Source organism: Anabrus simplex, chromosome 4, assembly GCF_040414725.1.
Source record: "Anabrus simplex isolate iqAnaSimp1 chromosome 4, ASM4041472v1, whole genome shotgun sequence".
In the NCBI taxonomy this organism is placed as follows: domain Eukaryota; kingdom Metazoa; phylum Arthropoda; class Insecta; order Orthoptera; family Tettigoniidae; genus Anabrus; species Anabrus simplex.
The window spans coordinates 71,487,791-71,500,870 of NC_090268.1; the positions used below are offsets into that span (position 1 = coordinate 71,487,791).

Below are 13,080 nucleotides of genomic sequence, written 5' to 3' on the forward strand. Positions count from 1 at the left end.
TTCGCTTGTGGTAAATGTGCCTCAGAGAGGCTTGAGATTTAAAGGTGGGAGCAAATGCTCCATTATATTGAGGGAATTTCTGCCCTTTGGTAATATGTGGGTTTTGAGCTTAGCTCAGGAATTGTAAAAATTAGGGCTTGTGGCCCAGATTGTTAAAGTCTATCTAAATCTCGGCTTTCTTGGTCTTGTACCTGATTTGACTTGTTGTTATTTGTTAAAAATCCGAAATTTTATTATGTGAAAATTGTTAAGTTTGGAAAATATAACCTTTATTGAAATTTTAATTCATCTTTCGGCCTTGTAGTTAGACCCATTCCAGCCCGCACCTTCTTTCACCTCTGCTGATCCACCAAAACACGGTAACAATTATTATTATTATTATTATTATTATTATTATTATTATTATTATTATTACGGAGATCTCCGTGGTAGTTAGAGATAAAAGAAGGTGCGGGCTGGAATAGGTCTCAAACTACAAAATTAAAATCAATTTAAAACTTTAACAAAGGTTATATTTTCTTTTCAAAATCAATCAATAACAAATTATAACAGGTACAAAGTAGCAGATCAACAAATTAACAATTTACAGTTCGTTACGAGATTTGGGCTTCGAGCCCCAAGTTTAATTTCTGAGCTCTCAGCTCACAACCACAATTGCTAAAGGGCAGAAAACCCCTAAATACAAGGAGCATTTGCTCCCAGCTATTAGCCTCAAGCCTCTCTAAGGCACCTTTACCACAACACCATAAAGAGCTGACCCGCTCTCGATCTTTCAAGCCTATCACGGCAATAACAGACTCTTATCCAAACTGCCATCAACGCATACAAAGAAACAGGGGTATTTAATACCCAACGTACAGGGCCTTTGCATGAAGAAAACTAAACATCAGGTTAAGTTACTGGCCCAAAGTACAGAAAGGATTGCAGGCGTGAACTTGCACTCCTAAATACACTTTTAAAACCTAAGTGGCTCTAGGCCGAAACACAGGGGCTAATCCCAAGCTAAGGAGGTGACCCGTATGAGAAAACTTTAATATTTTAAGGCAGAGAAGAAACGGTTATGAAAACGTAGTCACCTCAATTTCAAAATGAAGGGGAGTTCGAGAGGGTAAAGCACTCTCTATCCCCGCTTTACAGTAAATGAAATTTATAGATTTTACATAGACAGAAAAGAATTTACATTTTAAAAAGGTAGCCTACATACTAAAGGTTTCGAACCCTCCCCGAGAGTTAAACTGCTGAGCTAGCAAGAAATGAAGATGTAAACAGGCCATTACCTTGTAGAAGAACTGCTGCTTGAAGAAAGAGGCGCTTCCCGCCCCCCTGCTACATTTCCACACACACTAAGTTAGATGTTACTGAAGTGGCACCGAGACAAGAAATCAGCAGTTTATATACATTCGAGACCTTTCAGGAATGAGTAGACACACCCTTTCGCTTTTATTGGATAGCTTAGAGCAACATATCTATGTCGAAGAAGACGTACATGATTGGTTGGAAATAAATTAAAGAAATTTGGGATTGGCTAAATTCAAAACAGGCGGATAGAAAGGATTAAAGTTGCCCACCCAAAGATAACAGAACAAAATATAGTAAAAACAAAACTTATGAATACTAAATTTCTTCAAGAAGGTTCATTCCTCCGCACCAGAGTGCGTAATCATAGTTTTTAGTAGAGACATCTGATAGAGAACGTCCAAACTTCTTGATCAAATACAAACAAAAACACATCAAACTTCACACAGAGATATCTTCGGAGAAACTGTTGAGTTAATACAGTTTGTTAAAGTTCAGGCTTTCTCCTGTAGAGGAGTTTCAACGGGCGCAATATTTGAATTAGCGGCGCGGAGGTGTACCGCCCGGTACAATTATTATTATTATTATTATTATTATTATTATTATTATTATTATTATTATTATTATTATTATTATTATTATTATTATTATTATTATTATTATTATTATAGAGTTGTTTCGGTATATGAATGTTTATTATAGATACCGTTTTAAAATTACGGCCAGGAAAAATCAGCTGTCGAAAATGTTTTGAAAACTGCAGTTCAGCATTGAATATTTAGCTTTCAGGAATGCAGTGTACTTGAAAAGGCCATCGTAGCTCTATGGTAGTGAATCAGACCCAAAATACAAGGGTATGGGTTTAATTCCACCGGTGACCAAACTGGACATTTCTTGTTCTGTTCTTGACATCTCTCCTTACCATGTACTATACGCACACGACTCGACCTAATGAGCTAAGTCTTTGCAAGAAAACTTAGTGCTTGCAGATACTGTCATAAGCGCCATTGCGTCAAGTACGGAGTGAGCATGAAGAGGAAATTTAAAAGCCCCAGGGGAGTGAACACCTGTACATTTAAATCCCAGATTGAAAGTATAAGAATCGCACAACTATTTACAACCTTAAAAAAATTCAATGGTATTTTATTTTTTTAAGTTGCTTTACATCGCTCCGACTTAGGTTTTATGGCAACGATGGGATAGAAAAGGGCTAAGAATGGGAAGGAAGCGGCCGTGGCCTTAATTAAGGTACAACCCCAGCATTTGCTTGGTGTGCTTATGGAGAAACCACATAAAACCATCTTCAGGGCTGCCGACATTGGGATTCGAACCCACTTTCTCCCGAATACAAGCTCACAGCTGCGCGCCCCTAACCGCACGGCCAACTCGCTCGATAATGATATTTTCATGTTATAAAACGTTTATACTGACATGTCTGAACTCTTCGGGCGTTCTTTATTCTTTTTTTTTTTTGCTAGTTGCTTTACGTCACACAGACACAGATAGGTCTTATGGCGACGATGGGACAGGGAAGGGCTAGGAGTGGGAAGGAAGCGGCCATGGCCTTAATTAAGGTACAGCCCCAGCATTTGCCTGGTGTGAAAATGGGAAACCACGGAAAACCATTTTCAGGGCTGCCGACAGTGGGGTTCGAACCTACTATCTCCCGAATACTGGATACTGGCCGCAATTAAGCGACTGCAGCTATCGAGCTCGGTGTTCTTTATTCTAAGAATAGTGCTAATTGACGGCAATGCTTACACTTTTATCAACTCTTAGACTTGAAAATATACCGCAATAATCCCATACTTATCTCGAAAACTAAATAGGAGTACAGTCATGTAACCAAACCAAACCCCATGGTGCAACAGCCCAGAAGGACCATGGCCTACCAAGCGACCGCTGCTCATCCCGAAAGCTTGCAGATTATGAGGTCTCGTGTGGTCAGCACTACGAATCTTCTCGGCTGTTATTCTTGGCTTCCTAGACCGGAGAGTCATGTAACCAGCTAAAATTATTCAATTGTTAAGCCATAAATGCTTGAGGGGCATGATAGTCCAGTGGCACGGTCGTTGGCTTTTAACCATGCTAGCCGTGGTTTGAATCTCGGCCAATTCATGAGGTATTTTTGAAATTAAATGGTACGTCTTTGTGGTTTGGATTACACACTAAACTGCAGGTCCCACGGTTTTCATCCCGATATTAACATTCACGTAAAATTGCAAACTTAGTTTACTTTCGAAATGTTTGATTGTGTCACATGATATTTAGGGGTTGTAGAAAGGATGTAAAGGAAATGGCGTATAGTCTCTTGTAAGACCGCAGTTAGAGTATGGTTCCAGTGTGTGGGTCCCTCACCAGGACTACTTGATACGAGAACTCGAAAAAATGTAAAGAATAGCAGCACGATTTGTTCTGGGTGATTTTCCGACACACGAGTAGTGTTACTAAAATGTTACAAACTTTGGGCTCGGAAGACTTTTGAGTAAGGAGAAGAGATGTTCGAATATGCGGTATGTTCGAGCTGTCAGTGGTGAGTTGGCTTGGAATGAAGTAGAAGAATATACTAAGCTTGAGTGGATCTTTTAAAATTAGAAAAGGTCATAATATGAAGGACGCAGAAGAAATTAAAATAACACCAGAATTGATCCTCAACAGAAAGAAGTTCAGAACTCGAGTAGATGTCCACAAATTCCATTAAGAGCAGCGGAAGAACAGGCCTAAATTTGTAATATCTTAGGAGCAGAGAAAAATAAGGAGTGAATGAATGAAGAAGTTCTGGGAAGAGAAAAGAAGAAGACTGGCCAGAAAGCATTCACGCGGTCCACAGTTGGCCAAATTCGGAAGCAAGAAGGTGAAGAACATAAAATTGGAATTCAAGAGGACAGATTGAATCAAATATTCATTTATAGGACAATAAGTAAGGGATTGGAATAAATTATCAAGGGAATTGTTCTATAAATTTCCAAGTTCGTTGAAAATATTTAAGGAAAAGCTAGGTAAACAATTATTTTTTAAAATGGAAGTATGAAGTAAACAATGATATGGAATCTGCCACTTGAGTGACTGCCCTAATTGAGCACTGATTGATTGTATCGCATCGCAGCCTCACAAACAAAGGTTACACAAAATTTCCTCCCGAAGCCTCATATTTTGGATAATATGCACTAATGGGTTTAACCTCGTTTTGGAGAGCTGCTTTAAGCGGTAACGAATGCTTATCTAATTGCTACGACATGCACCGAAAGAGCAATGCTCTCATGGTCCTTAATGGGACTATGAGAGCTCCATAAGGAACCCCCTCCACCATGTGACCAGGCCACCTACCAGCCACCCAGCCCACTCGCCAGATGGACGCCCACTGACGGTGTGGTTAGTGTGTGCGCCGGCCCGCGCCGAACGCATCTTTCCTTCCCTCTCTCTATATATATGTATGCGACGCCTTGGTGCCCGCGAGATTCATATCGGCTGTGCGGGAGTCGTGACACAACTCACACACAATACACTCTGGTCCATACCCGGGGAAGTCGTCGCCGAGATCAACTTGCCGCCTGCACAGAGCTGCTAACTGTAAGTCACACTTCAGCTTCACTTTACACTAGGATTTCTAAATAATTAAAAAACTAACTGCGTTGTTGTTAAGCAACTGAACTGGCTGAATTTCTGGTGTCGCTAAATGTTTAGTTCAGTTAAATACAGCCAAAGGCTTTTTAAGATTTGAAGTTGAAAGTCCCAAAATACGTGACAAAAATTAAATCAGACTATTTCTATTGATTTAAGAATAATGGCAGAAAATGTAATTTGTTTTTCAAAATCTAATTTAAGTGGATTTTTTCAGTAATTATTTTAGTAGTCAATTTCAAAAGATCCACAGTTGTGAATCAGAACATGGAGAATCATCACCAGCGATTCTCTGCCCTTCAGCAGGTTTTCGAATTCTTTCTCCAAGGTCATCTGTCTTCTGCCATCCTTTTACTCCTCCAGTATCTTCCGTTAATTTTCACACTGTCCTTCATCTGATACCTCTTTCTCCCTGCAACTTCTACTTCTATTGCTTGTGTTAATTAACAGTTCCTTCGTAAACAGTGACCTAACCAATTCTTCTTTCTCTTTTGAATGGTTTCCAGTATCATCGTCCTTTATTCACCTAATCTTTTTCAGTACTACTTCATTCCTTAATTTGTCTTGCCAGTTGATATCCATTTTCTCCATACCCACATTTCAAAAGGTTTCAATCTTCTTTCTTTCTTGCAATATTATAATACTTTCGTCCTTAAGTATTCTTTCTTATATTACATAAAATACAAAATTATACAAAAATATTTCCAGTTTTCAAGAATGTGGATAAGGTGGATAAGGTACCACATTCTTTTGTATATTTAGAATTTCCGAGCCCATTTGTAATTTTTTTTTTTTTGCTAGGGGCTTTACGTCGCACCGACACAGATAGGTCTTATGGCGACGATGGGATAGGAAAGGCCTAGGAGTTGGAAGGAAGCGGCCGTGGCTTTAATTAAGGTACAGCCCCAGCATGTGACTGGTGTGAAAATGGGAAACCACGGAAAACCATTTTCAGGGCTGCTGATAGTGGGATTCGAACCTACTATCTCCCGGATGCAAGCTCACAGCCGCGCGCCACTACGCGCACGGCCAACTCGCCCGGTGTGAAATAATTTGAGAGACATGTGCACTCGATATACAGTATATACGATGCATAATAAATTGCCGAGACTTTTGCTTAGTTACTTTAGAATAAATGGAAATATTATGATAAAGTTACATCACGGCTGTTGTTGCATTTTTGGACTTTCAATTTCGAATTCTAACATCTTTTACCCACGTTTAGCGTAACAACAGTTGAGTTTATCAATGCCGAAAATCCGACGCTTTTAACCTACATGTTCCCTTAAAGAATTACAGCTCTGTTGATTATGTTGATGTTCACTTGGTTAAGATTGTGTTGATTGATTGCCTGCATCGTTTTCCAAGTCGGAAGACAGTATATATTTGAAATATTGCACTCATCACGCAGTTACATTATTTTAATAACTTAGAATATTGACATTACGTTACAGTATTGTCTGAATCCTTGCTGAATGTTCAGCATAGTGACCTTCAGTCTAGGCAGCCCCGGGTTCGATTTCCGGCTGGGCCAGGAATTTTAGATACGTCTTGTTAATTACACTGGTTCGGGGAATGGGTGCTTGTGTTCAGTTTAAGTATACATACATTTCATCTTGTTCTGTTCAACCATAGTAAATAAGTCCAAATGAGTTACATCAACATTGACCAAAATAGCAGTCGAGGCTAGCCTTATGATAGGTTAAGTCTAAAAGCTAATTTCTCTCGCTCGACAAAAAAAATCGGTTATATCTTTACAGGTGTTAGATAAGGTATTTTTCGTCACTGGCCTATCACCATGGCGGCCGCGGTTTGATCTCCAGATCTTTTAAAAAAATATGTAACGTCCGTGTGGTTCGGATTCCACGTAAAACTGGAGGACTTGGAGCTATGATCCAGATTTCTAGAGTCATGCAAGCTTGAAATTTTTCTTGCTTGCTTGCTATTTTACTTCTTTCAGAATTTTCCTTTCTACGATGTAGTTTTAACATAGTGCTAATTCAGGCAGATGAAATAACTGATTAATGACGTTACCCTGAAGTTTATTCCGAGACCTCCATTTTTCTATAATCTTTTTTTTTCAGAAATAGTTACGGTGAGGAAGTAACTTTTCAAGTAAACCATAACTGGGAATACAATTCTCATTTGCCTAAGTTATTTGAATTCGTGCTTTCAAAACTTGAACGTTTTAAACAGATGTTATAACAAGTCCGTGAAATATCTCGTATTCTTTGTTTTGTATATAGCCAGATTGGCAAAGCGCATATAGATTAATAACACTCTAAGAGTGTGAGCAAGGTCTCTTTCAAGTATTCAACAACTCAAATTAAAATGCTCTATCGCCTTCATGCCACCTAAGATCCAATATAGATTCGAATTAACATATTCATAACTTAAGGCAAAATTATTTCATAACGTATTACTAATTACATATAATTAATATATATTTTACAAGTTGCTTTACGTTTCACCGACTGAGATAGGTCTTATGGCAACGGTGGGATAGGAAAGGGCTAGGAGTGTAAAGGAAGCGACCTTGGTCTTAATTAAGGTACAGCCCCAGCATATGCCAGGTTTGAAAACGAGAAATCACGGAAAACCATCTTCAGGGCTGCCGACAGTGAGGTTCGAGCCCACTATCTCCAGAATGCAAGTTCACAGCTGAGCGACTCTAACCGCATGGACAACTCATTCGGTGCTATAGCATTGTCTAGAACACTTCTACAGTAGTGTGCATTGTATTACTAGCTGAAAATAGTGACTAAGAGGTGATGTAGAAGTATTAATTCGTGGAAGATTCACTTACCCAGAAGGATGAATTCTTTACCATCATCTTTCTCTTCATATTGCATAACATTTTCCTCAATCCTCCTTTTTGAAATCATTCATTGTTTATCCCGGTATCAAAGTTTTCAAACTACATTCGGTAGTTTTTTATACTTTCACTATCAAGGAGTTACATCTGACTCTATTAGAGGATAAAATGAAATCTTTCTTTCTTTCTTTCTTTCTTTCTTTCTTTCTTTCTTTCTTTCTTTCTTAATTTGTTTACTCTGCAGACTTGGCTTTTCCCTCGGACAGAGCGAGTGATTCCACCCACCTCTACCGCCTCAAGGGCATTGCCTCACCTACTATGCTGAACAGGGTCCTTGTGGGGGATAGGAAGATTGGAACGGATAGACAAGGAAGAGAGAAGGAAGCGACCGTGGCCTTAAGTGAGATACCATCACAAAATTGGCCTGGAGGAGAAGTGGGAAACCACGGAAAACCACTTTGAGGATGGCTGAGGTTGAAATCGAACCCAAATCTACTCAGTTGACTTCCCGAGGCTGAGTTGACGCAGTTCCAGCCCTCCTACCATTTTTCAAACTTTTTGACAGAGCCGAGAATCGAACTGGGCCTCTCGGGGGTGGAAGCTAATCACGCTAACCACTACACCACTGAGGCAGACAAAAAATGAAATACTGTGCTAAATCTGTACCAGTTGGTGGTCGACTCGAAAATCCTGAAAGTGAGAAAATTATATTTTAAACAAGTGATTTTATGTATCGTCATTCCGCCTAGAAAAACCGCTATGTGATAATATTTCAGCATAGAACTCTGACTAGGAACTGTCTGGCATCCAAGGTTAACTATTACATGAACTGTATCAACTAATTTTCGATATACATGTGCTGCGGGTCAGTATTTCTCCCCTGAACATTTTCACGTAACGGTATTTCGAGGCACAACGACGAAATATCGATTCGAACTGTAAAGATATTTCTCCACCTGTTGCTATTTCGTGATGGATGTAGTATTTTCTCCTCACTTGGTACAGGGCAGGGTAACATGCAGTTTCATCGAAGTCGCAGTGGTTCTGACAGTATGCAAGCTGCTGGGGTATGAGGACTAGTGCCGGCCGCACGGTGTAGGCATAGCATGCCTACTTCTTATCCGGAGGCCTCGTGTTCGATTCCCGGCCAGGTCAGGGAATTTTACCTGCATCCGAGGGCTGATTCGATGCCCAATCAGCCTACGAGATTAAAATTGAGGAGCTATCAGACAGTGAGAGAGCAGTGCCGGTCTAGAAAGCTAATAATAACGGCCGAAAGATTCATTGTGCTGACCACATGACACTTCGTAATATGCAGGCCTTCAGGCTGAGCAGTGGTCGCTTGGTGGGCAATGGTCTTTCGGTGCTCTTGTGCCATTCGGTTTGGTTTCTTAGCAGTAGCACTTTCTGGACCAATGAGGAAAGCAATGGAAAACTACCCCACTCCTCTTCATGTATTGTACATCTCATTATGGAGCCGTCATAGTTTGCTGCGGTTTCCGTATGACCACATACCTTTTGATATTTGAGGATTCAGTCAGACTCCGAACTGAAGACTGGACAGAAAGAAAGGTATTGCTGTCTTCGCTGTGTATGTGTATGAAATTTACAAAAAACATCTGTATTTCTCAACGTGTAGATGAGGTACGCAAAGCCTCATGCTCAAATTGGGTTATGGCCCAGGAATTAAGGCCCGTAAACCCACCATACTACATTTTAGTGACTTCTCCCAAGCACGAGAGGTGGACTCTTTGAATAGATTTAGCCCAGTTTTATGGCCAGATTCCCTTTCTGACGCCAACTGTACGTGGAGGAATATATTCCCTATTGCATATTTCTATGGTTGATTTTATTAAGACCTCTTGTACGAAAATAAAAATGTGTAATGAGACAATCACTAACAGCCGACTCCAGAGCTAGAAGAATTAACGCGACAAGGTTAAAATCCCCACAACCCTCCGGGAATCGAATCCGGTAGTGGTGATTACTGTTTAAAAGGAAGTACAACTTGGCAGCCCTCGTCTATTAATATTAATCGGTGGGAGTGGGAATTGAAGGTTCCGATACATCGAGCAATGAAGGAAAAAGCAAAGACATCTCTGTACAGGCCATGGGACCCTAGGAGGAGTGGAAGGTAAAGACTTCCACTATTCGTAACCTCAGCACATGATAGGGTAGGGTGGTTAGCTCTACGCCCGGCCGCCTTTTCTCCCAGGAATTAACCTGGTACTCATTTTTGGTGTAGGCTGAGTGAACCTTAGGGCCATATGCGCCTACGGAAGTGGAAATCTCGTTTCTTAAATTTTAGCCTACGACTTCCTGACGGGGATTCGAACCCACATCCTTCCGGGCGAACCGAGCACGCCTTTACCGCGTCGGCCAGGCACCCCTTTCGAGAAATGAAGGTATCGGCCAAATAAAGAAAAGTGTCACGACGGGCGTGAAAATGAAGACTTCCTCGATCTCGCAATCCTAATACCATCGGGATCGGAAAACAACAAGAGTTAACCAAGGGAGGTCGATAGGATAGATAAAAGTCAGGAGCATGTGACAAGTAAGTGGAAGCCACGCCAGGCCTCAGCTAAGAGCCCCATGGTCACCACCCGACGCTCCCAAATTTAAGGGCACATGGGGTTCCTTTTAGTCGCCTCTCACGATAGGCAGAGGATACGTGGATATATTATTCTATCGCCCCCAGCAACAGAGGGGTATCTACTGCGAGTTCACTAAGGTGGCAGAGAGGAATTCAGTTAGGTGGAAATATAGTATGTAGTTTAGCCTATGCCGAAGACTTGGTCTTAATGGCAGACTACAGTCGAATATCGTGGAACTGGAAAATTGGTTCAACGAGTATGATAAAAATGAGCTTTTCCAAGACTAAACTGATGTCAGTAGGGAAGAAACATAATGTCAGGTTGGGAATACAAAACTGGAACAGGTAGTTCATTTCATGAAATTATGACGGATGCAGTACTTTTGTATCCGTCTCTTGGCACAATGTAATATAATGGTGTATGGCTTTTAGTGCCGGGAGTGTCCGAGGACAAGTTCGGCTCGCCAGATGCAGGTCTTTCTATTTGACTCCCGTGGGCGACCTGCGCGTCATGATGAGGATGAAATGATGATGAAGACGACACATCCACCCAGCCCCCGTGCCAGTGAAATTAACCAATTAAGGTTAAATTTCCCGACACTGCCGGGAATCGAACTCGGGTCACCTGTGGCCAAAGGCCAGCACGCTAACCATTTAGCCATGGAGCCGGACTCTCTTGGCACAGGTCAGAGCAAAGTGAAGCTTCCACTGAACTCCCAGTCTCATCCATGAAAACCAAACCAAACCCCTTGGCACTACAGCCCTTGAAGGGCCTTAGCCTACCAAGCGACCGCTGCTCAGCCCGAAGGCCTGAGGTGTCGTGTGGTTAGCACGACGAATCCTCCCGGCCGTTATTCTTGGCTTTCGAGACCGGGGCCGCTATCTCACCGTCACACAGCTCCTCAATTCTAATCACGTAGGCTGAGTGGACCTCGAACCAGCCCTCACGTCCAGGTAAAAATCCCTGACCTGGCTGGGAATCGAACCCGGGGCCTCCGGGTAAGAGGCAGGCACGCTACTCCTACACCACGGGGCCGGCAGTCTCATCCTTGCCTGTGACAATATGGAAGTTGCTGGGGTATGAGTGGTGCTAAATAATGACATTCGGAGCACAGCTAGTGTCTGAGTGTTAAGAATGGTGTTGCTCATAGGGTCAGTCGTGCTGCAGTGGCACATTCTGAGCCAGTGAGGAAAGCAATGGCAAACTACCTCACACCTCATCTTGCCTAGTACGCCTCATTTGGGTTCTGCCATTGGTTTTTGCTGTTTCTCTATAAATGCATACCACTTGGTGGTGCCATTTGAGGATCCAACCAGCCTCTGGGCTGATGACCTGACAGACAGACATTCTCCCATGATGGTAGTATAGTGAGATTGAAATAAGATGCAGCAATAGTTAATACAGTTGCGATCAGCAGTATTCTGTAAGAAACTATCTTCACACCGCTGTGTTCTCAGACCAACATTGATTTACACTAGCGAAAGCCGGGTGGACTAAGGATATCTTTCTCATAAGTTAGAAGCAGCAGACATTAAACCAGCAACAATGGCAGGAGCGTACTCGGAATGAAGAGGTAAAGGATGAAGCAGGAATGAACTCTGTTGATGAAGCTGGGTGCACAAACCTGCTTCTGTGGTGAGGTTAAGTGAGGAGAATGGAGGAGGACAGATTACCTAGGAGAATAATTGATTCGGTCATGGAGGGAAAGAGTATTAAATGGAGACCAAGGCAACGATGGTTATACTAACTTTGTAATGATCCAAAAAATAGGTATGGAATTAAATCAGGCTACTAAGCTAGTTACAAATAGTGGATTGTGTAGTCGTTTAACAAATTCACATGGGCTCGCAGACTGATCGCTGAAAGACATAACGGTTTATAATCATGTATGTTGTCCGACTCGTTGGCTGAACGGTCAGCGTACTGGCCTTCGGTTCAGAGGGTCCCGGGTTCGATTCCCGTCCGGGTCGGGAATTTTAACCTTAATTCCAATGGCACGGGGGCTGGGTGTATGTGTTGTCTTCATCATCATTTCATCCTCATCACGACGCGCAGGTCGCCTACGGGTGTCAAACAGAAAGACCTGCAACTGGCGAGCCGAACCCGTCCTGGAATATCCCGGCACTAAAAGCCATACGACATTTCATCATGTATGTATGTATGTAATAATTTCGTGTGGCTATTTCTAGCCGAGTGACGCCCTTGTAAGGCAGACCCTCCGATGAGGGTGCGCGGCATCTGTCATGTGTAGGTAACTGAGTGTTATTGTGGTGGGGGATATTGTTGTGTATGGTGCGTGAGTTACAGGGATGTTGTGGACAACACAAACACCCAGCCCCCGGGTCACTGGAATTAACCAATGAAGGTTAAAATCCATGACCCGCCCGGGAATCGAACCCGGGACCCTCTGAACCGAAGACCAGTGCGCTGACCACTCAGACAAGGAGTCGGACTCTATGTATGTATGTATGTATGTATGTATGTATGTATGTCACCAGTTGACTCAGACTAGGCTGTACCGGGCGAGTTGGCCGTGCGCGTAGAGGCGCGCTGCTGTGAGCTTGCATCCGGGAGATAGTAGGTTCGAATCCCACTATCGGCAGCCCTGAAAATGGTTTTCCGTGGTTTCCCATTTTCACACCAGGCAAATGCTGGGGCTGTACCTTAATTAAGGCCACGGCCGCTTCCTTCCAACTCCTAGACCTTTCCTATCCCATCGTCGCCATAAGACCTATCTGTGTCGGTGCGACGTAA

The 13,080-nt window shown here is 42.3% G+C and overlaps 1 protein-coding gene across 1 annotated transcript in view; it reads left to right on the top strand.

Moving 5' to 3' along the window:
* Positions 1–4,736: 4,736 nt before the first annotated feature.
* LOC136872407 (uncharacterized) overlaps positions 4,737–13,080 on the top strand; it is a 189,431-nt gene continuing 181,087 nt past the window's right edge. The window contains exon 1 of the mRNA XM_067146228.2: positions 4,737–4,866. The gene's annotated coding sequence lies outside the window, so the exon portion shown is untranslated. The remainder of the gene's footprint in view (positions 4,867–13,080) is intronic.